This window comes from Ambystoma mexicanum, chromosome 10 (genome assembly GCF_040938575.1).
Source record: "Ambystoma mexicanum isolate Mex_15411 chromosome 10, UKY_AmexF1_1, whole genome shotgun sequence".
Classification (NCBI taxonomy): domain Eukaryota; kingdom Metazoa; phylum Chordata; class Amphibia; order Caudata; family Ambystomatidae; genus Ambystoma; species Ambystoma mexicanum.
The window spans coordinates 1361729912-1361744955 of NC_090932.1; positions in this window are offsets into that span (position 1 = coordinate 1361729912).

Genomic DNA, 15044 nt, shown 5'->3' on the forward strand with positions numbered 1-15044 from the left:
CCTAAGAATCCGACGAGGGTAAAAGCTGAGACGACCTAAAACAACGACACCTCCGGTGGAGCCCTGCTGAACCGACTCACCACTTCCCGACGACAGAGGAAATCTCCCTGCCGGAGAGTCTCTTCCCCTGCTGGTGGGAACAACCAGTCACCTTTGCTTTTTCTTCGCCCAGGACGCAGTGGTCGAATTGCCCGTGCAGAGCACAGCGGCAACCGGATAGCCACTACCCCTGTACCGTGACCAAAAGGTGGTGCCTTGTGATGGAGCACTCCGCGGCTGGTCTCTTCCCTGGTGGTGCACCAGACTTCACTTTTCTTCGACGACGAGATCCTCTCTACTCTTGGCAAAGACCCGACGTGCATCCACCACCAGGAACAACTGCCCCCGCCGGAGCTGTCTCTTCACAAACAAGGTACCGTGTCCGCCTGGCTTCCCTTTCTGCCGGATAGAGTGAGGTGTCTTAATCCTCTCCTTTCCCTTGGGTCGCCTCCAAGCTTTCTTTAACGTGTTGTTCTGAACTGGTCCAATCTTTCCATAACAATTTGCGATAAAGACTCGAAGTGCATTTCCACTGAGACACTTTCTGGGACATATCGCCTTGCCTCTCGCCGAGTGGGCCTGGCCTCTGAACTTTGTGATCTGCAGTAGACCCTGCCTTACTTGCCTTGCCGTAAAGTATTGGTCCGTAAAGTATTGGTACCGAGTTGATTTCATAACCTGCCTAATTTTTTCTCTCCCGTCCTAACGAATACTAGAGTGCCATCTAGGTTAAAGCATACACCTCTGTCTGCAAATAAGTGATGCCGGTGAACCTAGACTTGTCGAACTATTGTTAGGGGGATTGATCTTTTTCTTCGTATAGTAATTGTGATTGAAGTTGTTTGCCGTATTAGTACCAGAGTGTTTTCTATAGATGTGTTGTTATAAATAAATACCTTTATATCTTTACACGAAGCCTTGTTCCGTGTTTGCTTGTTCTACTGTGTAGATTGCCCTATTTTGTATACTCCACATACTGTCTAACTCTTCTTGAGGGAGGTCTGACTGCTCAGCCACAGCTACCAAGTGAATCTGTGTGGTACAGACTGCTACCAAGTGGGTTTACTGCAAAACACCTGTAGTCCTAAATCTTTTGCAGTGGTCCCAGAGGGAACTGCACATGTTTCCGCCTAACACTGGTGTACAGCGGTGGGATTTGTATCGAGTATACAGTTTAGAGTGCTTTTCGACACTTTAGGATAACTAACCACAAAGCGTAGCACTAAAAAGCAACTTTCAAAAACATGTCTACTATGGAAACTTACAGTCAAGAGTCTTTGTCAGGTGAAAATATTGAGAGTTTACGAGCTCTCTGTAGGCAAGAGAATCTTTCTGTAAGAGGCAAGAAGTTAGAACTGATAGCGAGATTGCTGGAAAACCAAGGTCTGGGTACTGGTTCAGAGGAACCAACTTCTCCAGCAGATATAGATAACAGTGATGGTGTTGATCTAAATCATAATTCTGATGATAGTGATGAAGAGGCTGAAGAGGAAGGAGAGGCTAACGAAACTGTCTCCCCTGCTCCTCTACCTGCCTTACCAGCTGTACCTACGGGGCCCATACCAGGTCCCACATGTAACCCTGCTTATTTTGAACTTGAAAAAATGAAGCTCGAATTAGAATACAAGCGGTTCTTGGCTCAATCTGAAAGAAACCAAGAGCTCGAGTTCAGACGGATGAATGCCCAGGCTGAGCAGAAGCAAGCTGTGTTGAGGCTCAGGGAAATAGAACTTAATCACGAGTTAGAGATGAAAAAGTTGTCTATAGAAAATGCTTCTCTCTCCTCTGGTTCCTCTAGGAGCTCCAGTCCCAAAAGACCCTGGATGCCGAAGGAATTAGTGGGTTTGTATGAACCGAGATTGGATGTGTTAGATTGGTTAAAACTGTTTGAGTACAATCATGGGCTCCAGGACATCACCGGGAATGATTTGCTTCCCTGGTTGTTCTCTAGGCTCCCCCCTGTTGCGACTGATGTGGTAATGGAGTTGGGGGAGGCGGATAAGACGGATTACGAAAGTGTGAAACTAGCTTTGATAGCTAGATTCGGGAAGACCCCTTCCCAGAATCTTAAGAGGTTTAGAACCCTCAAAAAGCATGATGGTACCCCTTGGGCTACCTGGGTGAGTGAAGGGTTGAAAAACTTAGAGGGATGGATTAAGGGTTACAAAGTGAACACTTATGAGGGTATGAAGAATCTTTTTATGTTGGAGTCGATTTATGATGCCTGTTCTCCTGAGCTCAGACAGCACTTGGCTGATTCGAAGGAATTAGATTCCCGGAAGCTGGCGAAGGCTGCTGACTTGTGGGTTGCCAACAGGGCTACTCACAAGGATTCTGGGGCAACTCAGAAAAAGGATGAGGGAAAACAGCCTAAAAAAGACTCAAAAGAGAATTCGAATAACTCAAATTCCGAAGAGGGCCCCAAACAAAACCAGAAGGGTAAGCCACAAGGCAAACCGCAGCAGAATAGTGTGTCTTCTGGTGCCAAACCAGAAGGAGGCCAGAACAAGCCACCATTCCAGAAAGCATTCGGTAAATGCTTTGTTTGTGGCTTGGCTGACCACGTGAAAGGAGATCCCAGATGTAAGGGTAAACCTTCAGGGGTCCAGCTTGTCTCCTTAGCCTTCGCTCCAGAGGAGGAAGTCCAAATGGCAAGTGGAAGCTTTCTACTGCTGGCTGACGAACCCATTGGAGTCTCAGCCAGCATTTCTTTAGTATCTCTGGGGTTGTGGGAACAACAGAATTTAGATGTCTATAATTCTATCCCCGATAATACTAAAGAGTATTATAAGGACAGTGTCCAGGTGAAAGTTCAGGAGACTCCTGCCATTAGGGACACTGGGGCCAGCATTACTGTGGTGGATAAATCATTTTTTCAGGCTGAGGATGTTGCTAAGGCACCCAAACGCCTCACCAAGTTAGCTGGAGGGCCTGTGCAGATGCTTCCCCAATTACCAGTTCTCATCCAGTGTAACGACATGACTGTAAAGATACCTGTCAGCATACAGAGTGAGGTACCAGGACGCGTACTGTTGGGTAACGATTTGAAAACTCTCGGAGTTGTATCGCATACTCCCAGACCTCCTAGTAAACGGTTACAGGAGCTAACCAGACCCGCAAGAGAGAGGACCATGCGTGGTACTCTACAGGAGATGATGAAGAAAGAGATCACTCCTGCTCCACTGGAATTGTCGGCAGCTGTCTCAAAGAAATCAGAAGCGAAAGGGAAACCTAAGACTTCTACCCCGAAACCAGCCACCAGCATTTCAGTGTAGCCAACCAGGACTTCCCCGCGGTTGTCCAAAATTACACCCGTAACTCCACCTCCAGCCGAGGCTGAGAGGGAGGTACAACCCTGTGTGGTAGAATTAGACTCTGAAGAAGAGCTAATGGAAGGCCAGGAACTCATTGGAAATCTGGATCCTGTTGACCATCCTGAGCTGCAGTCATTACTGGCAGAAGGTGGACCCAGCAGGGCAGACTTCAGTAAGGGACAGAGAGAATGTCCAACTCTGGAAGGTCTTCACCACCAGGCCGAAGCTCAGGCTGAAGGGCAAGAGCCTTGGAAATACAGGTTGCACTGGGAAGATGGCCTTTTCTACAGTGAACCGACCGAGTCTGCACCTGGAGACTACAAGTGGTTTGTAGTACCCCAAGAGAACAAACCACAGTTCTTGCAGTTAGCCCACGAGATTCCTTTGGCTGGTCACTTGAGTTTCAAGAAGACTAAGGAAAGGCTCTCCCTCTACTTCTATTGGCCAAAGATGGGGGCCGAAGTAGAAAAACACTGCAGGAACTGCCATACCTGCCAGACTTCTGGTAAGGTTGGCTCCAAGAATGTGGCACCGTTAGTGCCTCTCCCAGTTGTGGGAGTCCCGTTTGAGAGAGTAGGGATTGACATCGTTGGTCCCCTTGATCCTCCAACCTCCTCAGGCAACAGGTTTATACTTGTTGTAGTAGACCATGCTACTAGGTATCCTGAGGCAATTCCTATGAGGACTGTTACAGCTCCGGCTGTGGCTAAGGCCCTCCCTGGTATTTTTACCAGGGTCGGGTTTCCTAAGGAAGTAATCTCTGACAGGGGGTCAAACTTTATGTCCCACTACATGAAAGCCATGTGGAAAACCTGTGGAGTTACTTACAAGTTCTCAACAGCTTACCACCCACAAACAAATGGGTTGGTAGAACGGTTCAACCGAACCATGAAGAGCATGATAGGTGCTTTAGAGGAACCCCTTAAGCGTAAGTGGGACCTTCTACTGCCATGTCTTCTATTTGCTTATAGAGAAGTCCCTCAGGAGGGAGTAGGTTACTCTCCCTTCGAACTTCTCTATGGTCATCCCATCAGAGGTCCATTGGCCCTGATTAAGGAGGGGCTGGAGAGTGCTCCTTCCCCCAAGCCAGTCAGAGTGACTGACTACGAGATAGGTCTCCAGAGGAGAATGTCGCACATGATGAGGGAAGCAAGCAATAACTTGAAAGCTTGACAAGCATTGGTCAAGCACTGGCACGATCAAAAGGCTAACATGGTTGAGTTCGCTCAAGACCAGCTCGTTCTCGTTATGATCCCAACAAGGCAGAGGGCCTTGCAAGACAAATGGATGGGACCCTTCAGAGTTGTGGGTAAACTCGGAGAGGTCAACTATCTGGTGGACTATGGGCAATCCCAAGGAGGCTCCGACAGTCTTCCACACCAACCGACTCAAAGCGTATGTCTCAAGACCGGATGTAGGAGCGTTGCTTCTAGCATCATCCGAGGAAGAAGAAGAGAGTGAAGCTCTTCCGGATCTCCTCAGAGGCTTACCTTTAGACGAAAGAATTGAAGGAGTAAATCTCTCCTCCAATCTGACACCCGAGCAGCAAGAAGAGTGCAAATCTATGTTGAATCAGTTTGCCTCTCTGTTCTCGCTTTCACCAGGCTTGACCCCTTAGGGCCAGCATGACATACTCACTGGTGACTGTCTGCCAGTCAAAAGCAGAGGATACCGAATGTCAGAGAACGTACAAACCCACATCAAAGGTGAGGTCAGCAAGATGCTCGATCTCGAGGTAATAGAGCCCTCTACTAGTCCATGGTCTAGCCCAGTTGTGTTAGTACCAAAGGCCGGATCTAAAGAGCTTAGATTCTGCGTGGATTATAGAGCTCTTAATGCAGTCACCAAGACTGATGCCCACCCTTTGCCAAGAACAGATGAGTTGGTGGACCAACTTGGCGCAGCCAAGTTCCTCAGCACATTTGACTTGACGTCAGGCTATTGGCAAATAGCCCTGACAGACCATGCCAAGGAGAAAACTGCATTTTCTACCCCCGTTGGCTTATACCAGTTTAAGGTAATGCCTTTCGAACTGAAGAATGCACCTGCTACATTTCAACGGATGGTAAACCAGGTTCTGAATGGGATGGAGGACTTCTGTCTATCTTGGACATGAGGTAGGAGGTGGAGAAATAAGGCCTTTGCTCAGTAAGATTGAAGCTGTGCAAAATTGGACAACACCTACTACTCAAACCCAAGTGAGAGCCTTCCTAGGCCTCACTGGGTATTACAGGAATTTCATTGAGAACTATGGGACCATAGCTTCTCCACTGAATGTCTTCTCCTCCCCCAAATTTCCTAAAAAGGTTAGATGGAACGAGGAGTGCAATCAGGCTTTTGAAAACCTGAAAAATGCTCTTTGCCAAGCCCTAGTACTCAGAGCTCCTGATTACCGCCAACACTTCATTGTGCAGACAGATGCTTCAAATGTAGGAATAGGTGCCATACTCAGTCAACTGGATGGGAAAGGTAGAGAGCACCCCGTTTGCTTTATCAGCCGCAAGCTGAAGGATCCTGAAACAAGGTGGGCAACAATCGAAAGAGAGTGCTTTGCTATCGTGTGGGCTCTGAAGAAGTTTAGGCCATACTTGTATGGTTCTACTTTCGTCATTCAGACTGACCACCAACCCTTGAGATGGTTAATGCAAATGAAAGGGGAAAACCCAAAACTATTGAGATGGTCGATCTGCCTGCAAGGGTTTGATTTCACCATTGAGCACAGGTCAGGGTGTCACCACCAAAATGCTGATGGTCTCTCTAGGATGTATGTCATCGACTAGAGGTATGAGATTCATCCAGGAGTGGATTAAATCCTCCTGTCCCTTAGTCTGAGGGGGGTGAGTGTTAGGGAGAATTCTCTGTTTAGGCTGAATTTCCTAACCTAATGAGTCCCCCAGCAGCTTTTCTGGATTTCTGGAGTTTGTTTTTTTCCATCTTGCCAAGAGTGAGACTCTTTTTTTCCCACTCTTGGACATGAATGTGTGTAATTCCTTAAAATGTCAATGTGTTCTATGGGCTATGGGGTCTTTTACTCCATAGGGTCTCATATGTTTTTCTATGTGTGTTACACGGCACCCTACGTGCCGTAACACTGGGGTGTCCTAGCGGACCTCCATCATAGACTCCATACCCGGGGACTGACTACTGTCTCCCCGGGCATGTAAAGTCACCATTGGCTTTATTAGACCTAAATTTACTAACAGAACTAGTACAAACCATCCTTTTGTGGACGTACTAGTGGGGGTAATTCGATTACTCCTGGGTCTGTTATTCGAGGGGGCACTGTTCCATTCCCCCCTGTCGAGTTTTGGCTGGTGGCAGTGGAAACTACTTGTTACATTCAACCCCGAATATAACCCTATGGGATTCTTCCCATTGTTGGAGATTAATACTTTTTCTCGTTAATCTCTAACATACCACCGGTTTACTTATCTTAAATAGGTTTATTGGATGGTATTTTCTGCCAGAACTCGGTTTTTAAAACAGCGTCTGTGTTCGTCTCTGTGACTCCTAAACCAAAGGTTGAGCCCTTTGTTCCACTTTTGGCGGGCTTCTGTACAGAGACCCTCCAAAGTGGTGCCATTCTGTCTGGGTTACCACAGGGGTATGGGAGGGGGTTTAGGCATCCTGGACTGAGTTGCCTTGCCAACTCCAGTCGCACTCTGGTGTGATTGGCCCAAGTGGTGAGTCTCCCCGCTCACCACTTAGCGTGTTTTGGTTGACAGCTAGGCTGAATGAATGGGGGTTTTCTGCATAAAAGCAGGGCTTTTGGGACTGGATCTTTAGAAGTCGCCACAGGACCTAAGAATCAGACGAGGGTAAGAGCTGAGCCGACCTGCAACGACGACACCTCTGGTGGAGCCCTGCTGAACCGACTCACCACTTCCCGATGACAGAGGAGATCTCCCTGCCGGAGAGTCTCTTCCCCTGGCTGGTGGGAACAACCAGTCACCTTTGCTTTTTCTTCGCCCAGGACGCAGTGGTCGAATTGCCCGTGCAGAGCACAGCGGCAACCAGATAGCCACTACCCCTGTACCGTGACCAAAAGGTGGTGCCTTGTGACGGAGCACTTCGCGGCTGGTTTCTTCCCTGGTGGTGCACCGGACTTCACTTTTCTTCGACGACAAGATCATCTCTACTCTTGGCAAAGACCCGACATGCATCCACCACCAGGAACAACTGCCTCCGCCGGAGCTGTCTCTCCACAAACAAGGTACCGTGTCCGCCGGCTTCCCTTTCTGCCGGATAGAGTGAGGTGTCTTAATCCTCGCCTTTCCCTTGGGTCGCCTAGAAGCTTTCTTTAACGTGTTGTTCTGAACTGGTCCAATCTTTCCATAACAATTTGCGCTAAACACTCGAAGCGCATTTTCACTGAGACACTTTCTGGGACATATCGCCTTGCCTCTCGCCGAGTGGGCCTGGCCTCTGAACTTTGTGATCTGCAGTAGACCCTGCCTTACTTGCCTTGCATTTGTCCGTAAAGTATTGGTACCGAGTTGATTTCATAACCTGCCTTATTTTTTCTCTCCCGTCCTAACGAATACTAGAGTGCCATCTAGGTTAAAACATACACCTCTGTCTGCAAATAAGTGATGCCGATGAACCTAGACTTGTCGAACTATTATTAGGGGGATTGATCTTTTTCTTCGTATAGTAATTGTGATTGAAGTTGTTTGCCGTATTAGTGCCAGAGTGTTTTCTATAGATGTGTTGTTATAAATAAATACCTTTATATCTTTACACAGAAGCCTTGTTCCGTGTTTGCTTGTTCCACTGTGTAGATTGCCCTATTTTGTATACTCCACATACTGTCTAACTCTTCTTGAGGGAGGTCTGACTGCTCAGCCACAGCTACCAAGTGAATCTGTGTGGTACAGACTGCTACCAAGTGGGTTTACTGCCAAACACCTGTAGTCCTAAATCTTTTGCAGTGGTCCCAGAGGGAACTGCACAGGTTTCCGCCTAACACCGTGACTCTGTGGGCATGCAACTACAAGTCCCCCAAGGCATTGGGCTCATATATCTGTGAAAGCAGAGAGGTGAGAAAGAAAGAAACCAATCCCTCTGTATATGGAGCCTGTGGGGAACAGTTGCCTTTTGTGCAGAAACCAGGTTCAGATGAATAAAACCAATGTAAAACCATTAGTGATGTGTCATAAACCTAACACATTTACATAGCATGCAGAGAGCAAAACCACTAGGCCACGAGGTGTGGTTAATCAAGACCATGAGTTACAGCCAGACAGCAGTAGGGTACAAGGCTGATTTCCAAAATACAGCACCCTATGTGTGTCTGCACTGATGAGAAATATCACACCAAGGAGTGTTAAGCGCCAGATGTATGCACTCACATGTATGGGGCTCAAGATCGAAATCGCCACTTATTGTACAGTCAGTACAGTGTATAGCACGACAATCCGTCACGCATATACACAGACGTTTCTAATCCAAAAACAGAATCAAAAAGTGGAATCAGTGTATAAGGATCGGCATTAACATAGTAGTAAAAAAATAGTAAGATGCAATTTAGCAACAATAGGTCATTGGCTGTACCTTTAAGTAGCAGAAGAAACTTTGCAGGATGGACTGCAGCCTTCTGGAGTTGTATTAGTCAATCTACAAGAGGTGGCATGGTCCTAAGCATATCCGTATTGGATCATAAACAATACTGAGACTGGGGCATATGTAACCTGCATTTCTTACCTGTTTGCTAGAGCCACAGTATACAGGTTGTTGTTCTCTCACAGGACTGTGGACGTGTGAGTCGGCGAGTCATGCGAGCGTAGTCATGGAAACCTACTGCCATTCGAGACCCGGCAGGGGTAAACCCTAATCTCACAACAGCGCCATGGGAGCTGTGTGGTGGGAGGTGGAAAGACACCCAAGCTGGTTCTCGACTCGGAGAAGCACGACTACAGGAATGCATTTATTCAGTGCCAAAGGAAATAAAGCAAGCAGCTTGCAAGGGTGTACATATGAGGACCGGTGAGTGTAGAGATGCATCACTTTGATGCACAGAGTTGTAGGGATATCATGCAGTGGTGCCTCAGTGTAACTCACCACCAGTGTGTACACGTGCCTTCACTAGTGCCTACTGCAGGTTGTCAAGGGTTTTGGCCCATGTTGAATCAATAGACTGGGTAGATGTGGGGATGAGCTGTCGCCACCCATTATTCTATCCCAGAACAAACTAAATCAATAGACTGGGTAGATGTAGGGATGAGTTGTTGCCGCCCACATTGATGCCAGAATCCAGGAGAACTGCGCAGTTTGGGCACACCAAAATGGTCACCTAATCTGCCACCCACCAGTGCAAAGAAAGATGGTTCTGTTCAAAATCTGTTTTTATTGATGTCAAAAAGTTGCTAAAATCATGGGCACAAGACCACTCTACAACCTTCTTGTGGGGGGTTCCACATCACCACTCTACTGTAAGGATGCCATCAAAACAATGTTAAGCAAGGATCCTAAACTATCAAGCAAAATACCACTCTATTGAAATGCATTAATTCAAGACAGATCCCAAAAATGGGTGCAGTACCAGCTTTGTCCACAAACCGGCGCTAGCGGTCTAAACTCTGACAGGAGACTTGCTGCTTCAGAAGCTAATCAGCCTCCTGAGACAGCTGGAAACTTCAAAGGCACGCTGGTTAATTAAAACTCTTAACCACCTGCTGTTCCCAGAGAAAATCTGATTGCATTAACAGGCCAAGAGGCTGGGAAACCTTCTCACCTCAGAGACCCACACAACAGCCCAGGAAATCACAGGTTTATGCTAACCAAATGCAGAGTGGCCCCCTGCCTGCTGAGCTCAGCCGACACAGTAGACTCCTGCAATTGAATGGGGTATGTTGATTTTCAGTGTGGACTGTAAACAGAGCCCTGCCTGGGAGAGGAGAGACATGTGGTACTCCCAAGTTTCTGACTCAGACACTTTTGTGGAATCATATTGCAGCAAATATATGTTTAAGTTAAATGCTTCTAAAATATTGTATTAAGCTCACAAAAATGTGCAATTTGGAGAACCGTTATCTAAGAAATGTACCCACAATTCAAGACTTGATTCAACTCTGTACCATGTTCTAGGACCACACCCCGCTATTTATTGATATTATAGACACTGGGTTTATGCTAGAGACCTAGTAAAGTACTGGAATATGTGTAGAAGGGGGATGTACATTTGTGTAATTTTTGATGAAAAACCAATGTTGCAAAACCCACTAAAACGAAAATAAGTTGCCATTTCTTAATCCAAGTGCTTATAAACATCAGAGTTGGAATAGAGACTACCTTATGTGATATATGATGTGTGTATGTAATGTCAACCACTTGTGTATCTGGGAAAGGTGTTTAGTTATGAAAATGATTTTCTAAGGTAAGAGCAAAGGGGAGTGTTCTTAAATAGACAGAGTTACCAACCACTACGGAAGGATCCATCAGCAAATATTCAGGAGCTCATCCGAGAATCCACACAACTTGGAGCAGAAAGAGGGTGGATATCCCAAAAACAATTCGATACCTTAACAATTCAGAAAAAAGGACCCCCTCTTTCTATGCCCTCCCTAAAATACACAAGCACCCCTCTAGACCACCAGGGAGACCAATTGTGTCAGGTTGTGGCTCCCTCTTGGAACCACCATGCAAATTTGTTGATCTATTTCTACAACCGATTAGCCAGAAGACTAGAGCATATCTCAAAGACACTACTGCAACCATTAACCTCTTTGAAGGGATAGGTTTTGACAATGAGAAGGAGTTACTAGTGACAATGGATATACAGGCACTGTATACCAATATACCACAGGAGGAAGCAATAGACATCATACACCAGCAACTCATTCATAATGCCACCCAACAAAGGGTGCCAGCAGCATTCATTGTATAACTTATGGCCATTGCCTTACCGAAGAATTTCTTTAAGTATGCAGACCAATTTTACCTTCAAATTGGAGGCACAGCGATGGGGGCAGCATTCGCCCCGAGTTTGGCGATACTATTTATGGCTAATTCCGAAGACAGATTTGTACTTAGCGACAATAACCCCTTCATCTCGCATGTCTCTAAATGGTATAGATACATAGATGACATCATCTTCATCTGGGAAGGTACCACTGAACTACTTGGAGAGTTTTTAACATATCTCAATGGGCTACACGATACCATCACTTTCACTATGGTGCATGATCATCATGCAATTAATTTTTTGGATCTACGAATTACTGCCAATATGGGCCATTTATCTTGCTCTCTCTATAAAAAAGACACAGATCGCAACACCACATTACACTTTTCTAGTTTTCATCTGACGGCACTGAAGGAAAATTTGCCATACAGTCAGTTCCTTAGGCTCCGACGGATCTGTACTACAGTCTCAGACTACTATAAACATGCGGACAAACTATCTGGAGAATTGAGAGAACGTGGATACCCTAAAAAACGTGTGACGAAAGCCCTTAAAAGTGCCAGGTTTACAACAAGAGAGAGCTTATTGACACCGAAAATTAAAATCTCAACACAAGAGAGGGTTGCTTGTGTCACTACCTACAGTACGGAATCCTTTGCAGTAAAAAAGGCCTTAATGAAATACTGGCCTATGATTTCCACCTGTCTGCCTAATCTAGGAAGGCCCCTGTTCGCCTTTAAAAGATCTAAGAACTTTCGTGACCAATTGGTTCATGCTAAACCTGAACAGAGGACTAACATCAGCCAACGAGCGTTACGCCCCATTGTGGGACATTTCCCCTGCGGAAACTGCAGGGCATGCAAATTCACAAGCAAAACTACAAAATTCCAGATTGGCACAAAACAATGGGACATAAGATTTATGTCCAATTGCAAAACATGCAATGTGATTTATTGTATAGAGTGCCCCTGTAGCCTTAGGTATGTAGGCCAGACCACTCGCGCCATCTCCATAAGGATTGGTGAACACCGTTCAAGAATAAGACGCCGCAATCATGCAGCCCCGATGGTATCACACTTTTCGGAAATGCAACATTCTCCAGATGACATCAAATGGTGGGTGATCGATGTTGTAAAAAACAGCATGAATATACAAAAAACCAGGCTATACAAGGAGGCAAGATGGATTTACAGACTTGACTCTTTGAATAAAACCAAAGGCTTAAATGAGGAGTCTACTTTTAGGTGGGTACAGTAATGCCTCCATGTGTGGGATTAAGTTCAGAACAGCGACGCATGCATAGAGGGATTACCTGCAGTAGGCACTAGTGAAGGCACGTGTACACACTGGTGGTGACTTACACTGAGGCGCCACTGCATGATATCCCTACAACTCTGTGCATCAAAGTGATGCATCTCTACACTCACCGGTGCTCATATGTACACCCTTGCAAGCTGCTTGCTTTATTTCCTTTGGCACTGAATAAATGCATTCCTGTATTCGTGCTTCTCCGAGTCGAGAACTAGCTTGGGTGTCTTTCCACCTCCCACCACACAGCTCCCATGGCGCTGTTACAAGATTAGGGTTTACCCCTGCCGGGTCTCGAATGGCTGTAGGTTTCCATGACTACGCTCGCATGACTCGCCGACTCACACGTCCACAGTCCTGTGAGAGAACAACAACCTGTATACTGTGGCTCTAGCACACAGGTAAGCAACGCAGGTTACATATGCCCCAGTCTCAGTATTGTTTATGATCCAATACGGATATGCTTAGGACCATGCCACCTCTTGTAGATTGACTAATACAACTCCAGAAGGCTGCAGTCCATCCTGCAAAGTTTCTTCTGCTACTTAAAGGTACATCCAATGACCTATTGTTGCTAAGTTGCATCTTACTATTTTTTTACTACTATGTTAATGCCGATCCTTATACACTGATTCCACTTTTTGATTCTGTTTTTGGATTAGAAACGTCTGTGTATATGCGTGACGGATTGTCGTGCTATACACTGTACTGACTGTACAATAAGTGGCGATTTCGATCTTGAGCCCCATACATGTGAGTGCATACATCTGGCGCTTAACACTCCTTGGTGTGATATTTCTCATCAGTGCAGACACACATAGGGTGCTGTATTTTGGAAATCAGCCTTGTACCCTACTGCTGCCTGGCTGTAACTCATGGTCTTGATTAACCACACTTCGTGGCTTAGTGGTTTTGCTCTCTGCATGCTATGTGTTAGGTTTATGACACATCACTAATGGTTTTAGATTGGTTTTATTCATTTTAACCTGGTTTCTGCACAAAAGGCAACTGTTCCCCACAGGCTCCATATATAAAGGGATTGGTTTCTTTCTTTCTCATCTCTCTGCTTTCACATTCACAGATTTATGAGCCCAATGCTTTTTGGGACTTGTAGTTGCATGCCCACAGAGTCACGGGATTCACGTTATTTTGTGGTATTTAGATTGTGATTCCGAGATTCTGAGTGGGATTATGTCTTTTCTCTTTTTTTCCCTGTTATTATTTTTTCTGTTCCTCAGGGGTCATGACTTCTACTGGTCCTGAGGAAGGCGGGAATGCCTACTCCGCCGAAACGTAGATTACTTGTACTTTTGGATTCATACTTGTATGAGTACGACACCCTTTAGATCCATCCTGGTGTCACACGTAGACCCCGAGTTCAGCTAGTAGACATTGAGTTCAGCTAGCAAATTGGAAATGCCCCCAACTGAACTGAAAATCTAAAATTCAGCTACATATGGTTTCAACCACCGAGAGGGGACCTATCATTTCCAATATGCACATTGTGTTGACTGTTTAGAGAAAAAGTTTTTTCTTTTTTCAAAGGTTCTTTTCAAATGTGTATAAATAATTGTATTTTGTTCTATATGAAAAATTGTGTACATTAACATGAATACCCATCTGTTCCATTTTTGTATAGATTGTGCTTGCTTTGGAATTTAGTTTTAGCCAATTGTGCTTGGTAACTTATAGACCTTGCTTGTGAGCAATAACAAAAAAATAATAAAAAGCTACTTTTGTATAAATTTTAAACAGAAGTATGAAATGGTGGATTTGAATGACTTATCCCAATGAAGAGTTAGGTGGAAACATACAATTATAAAAACCATACCTAGGAACTATTTCAGATAGTTTGTGCCATACTCTTGGCATTGAGGAGACTACTATGAATAGAATTTATATGTATGTTTAGTGAACCTGTCAGGACACCTTTTTGTTTTCTGTTTCAGTGATTTCCCAGTCCTTGACAGAGTAGGGAACTACCCTCTAGTACATTACCTGTAGAGATGGAGCCAAGCACCCACACCCAAAAGCTTCTCCCCAGGGCTGCCTACATTTTGGGAGCCAGAGTGTGAGACACACGCAGTACCAGTGAAAATACCTATTCCGAAGAGAATCTTGGAAGTGAGGTTCCCATTGAGGAAACCATACATGTATTCACGACAATATGATGGCCATTTGAATGGAATCCCAGAGGAAGTGTGAAAAATGAGCAAAAGAGAAGATTGGTGATGTCATGAAGAAGCAGAGCTGACACATCTGGAATAGATGCAGGGACGAGAGAACATAAATATTCTATAGGCTCTAAAGTGGAGGTGTTAAAAATGAGCAACATTTCGGGCTCGAGATGAAGAAGTTCATTCTACGAATATAATGAACAAGATATCAAGTCATTTTACAATTGTACAGAAGCCATAACGCAAGTAGACAAAGTATTCTTAAAGGCTAGCTATGTAGTGAATAGATTGGGGCAATGCGCC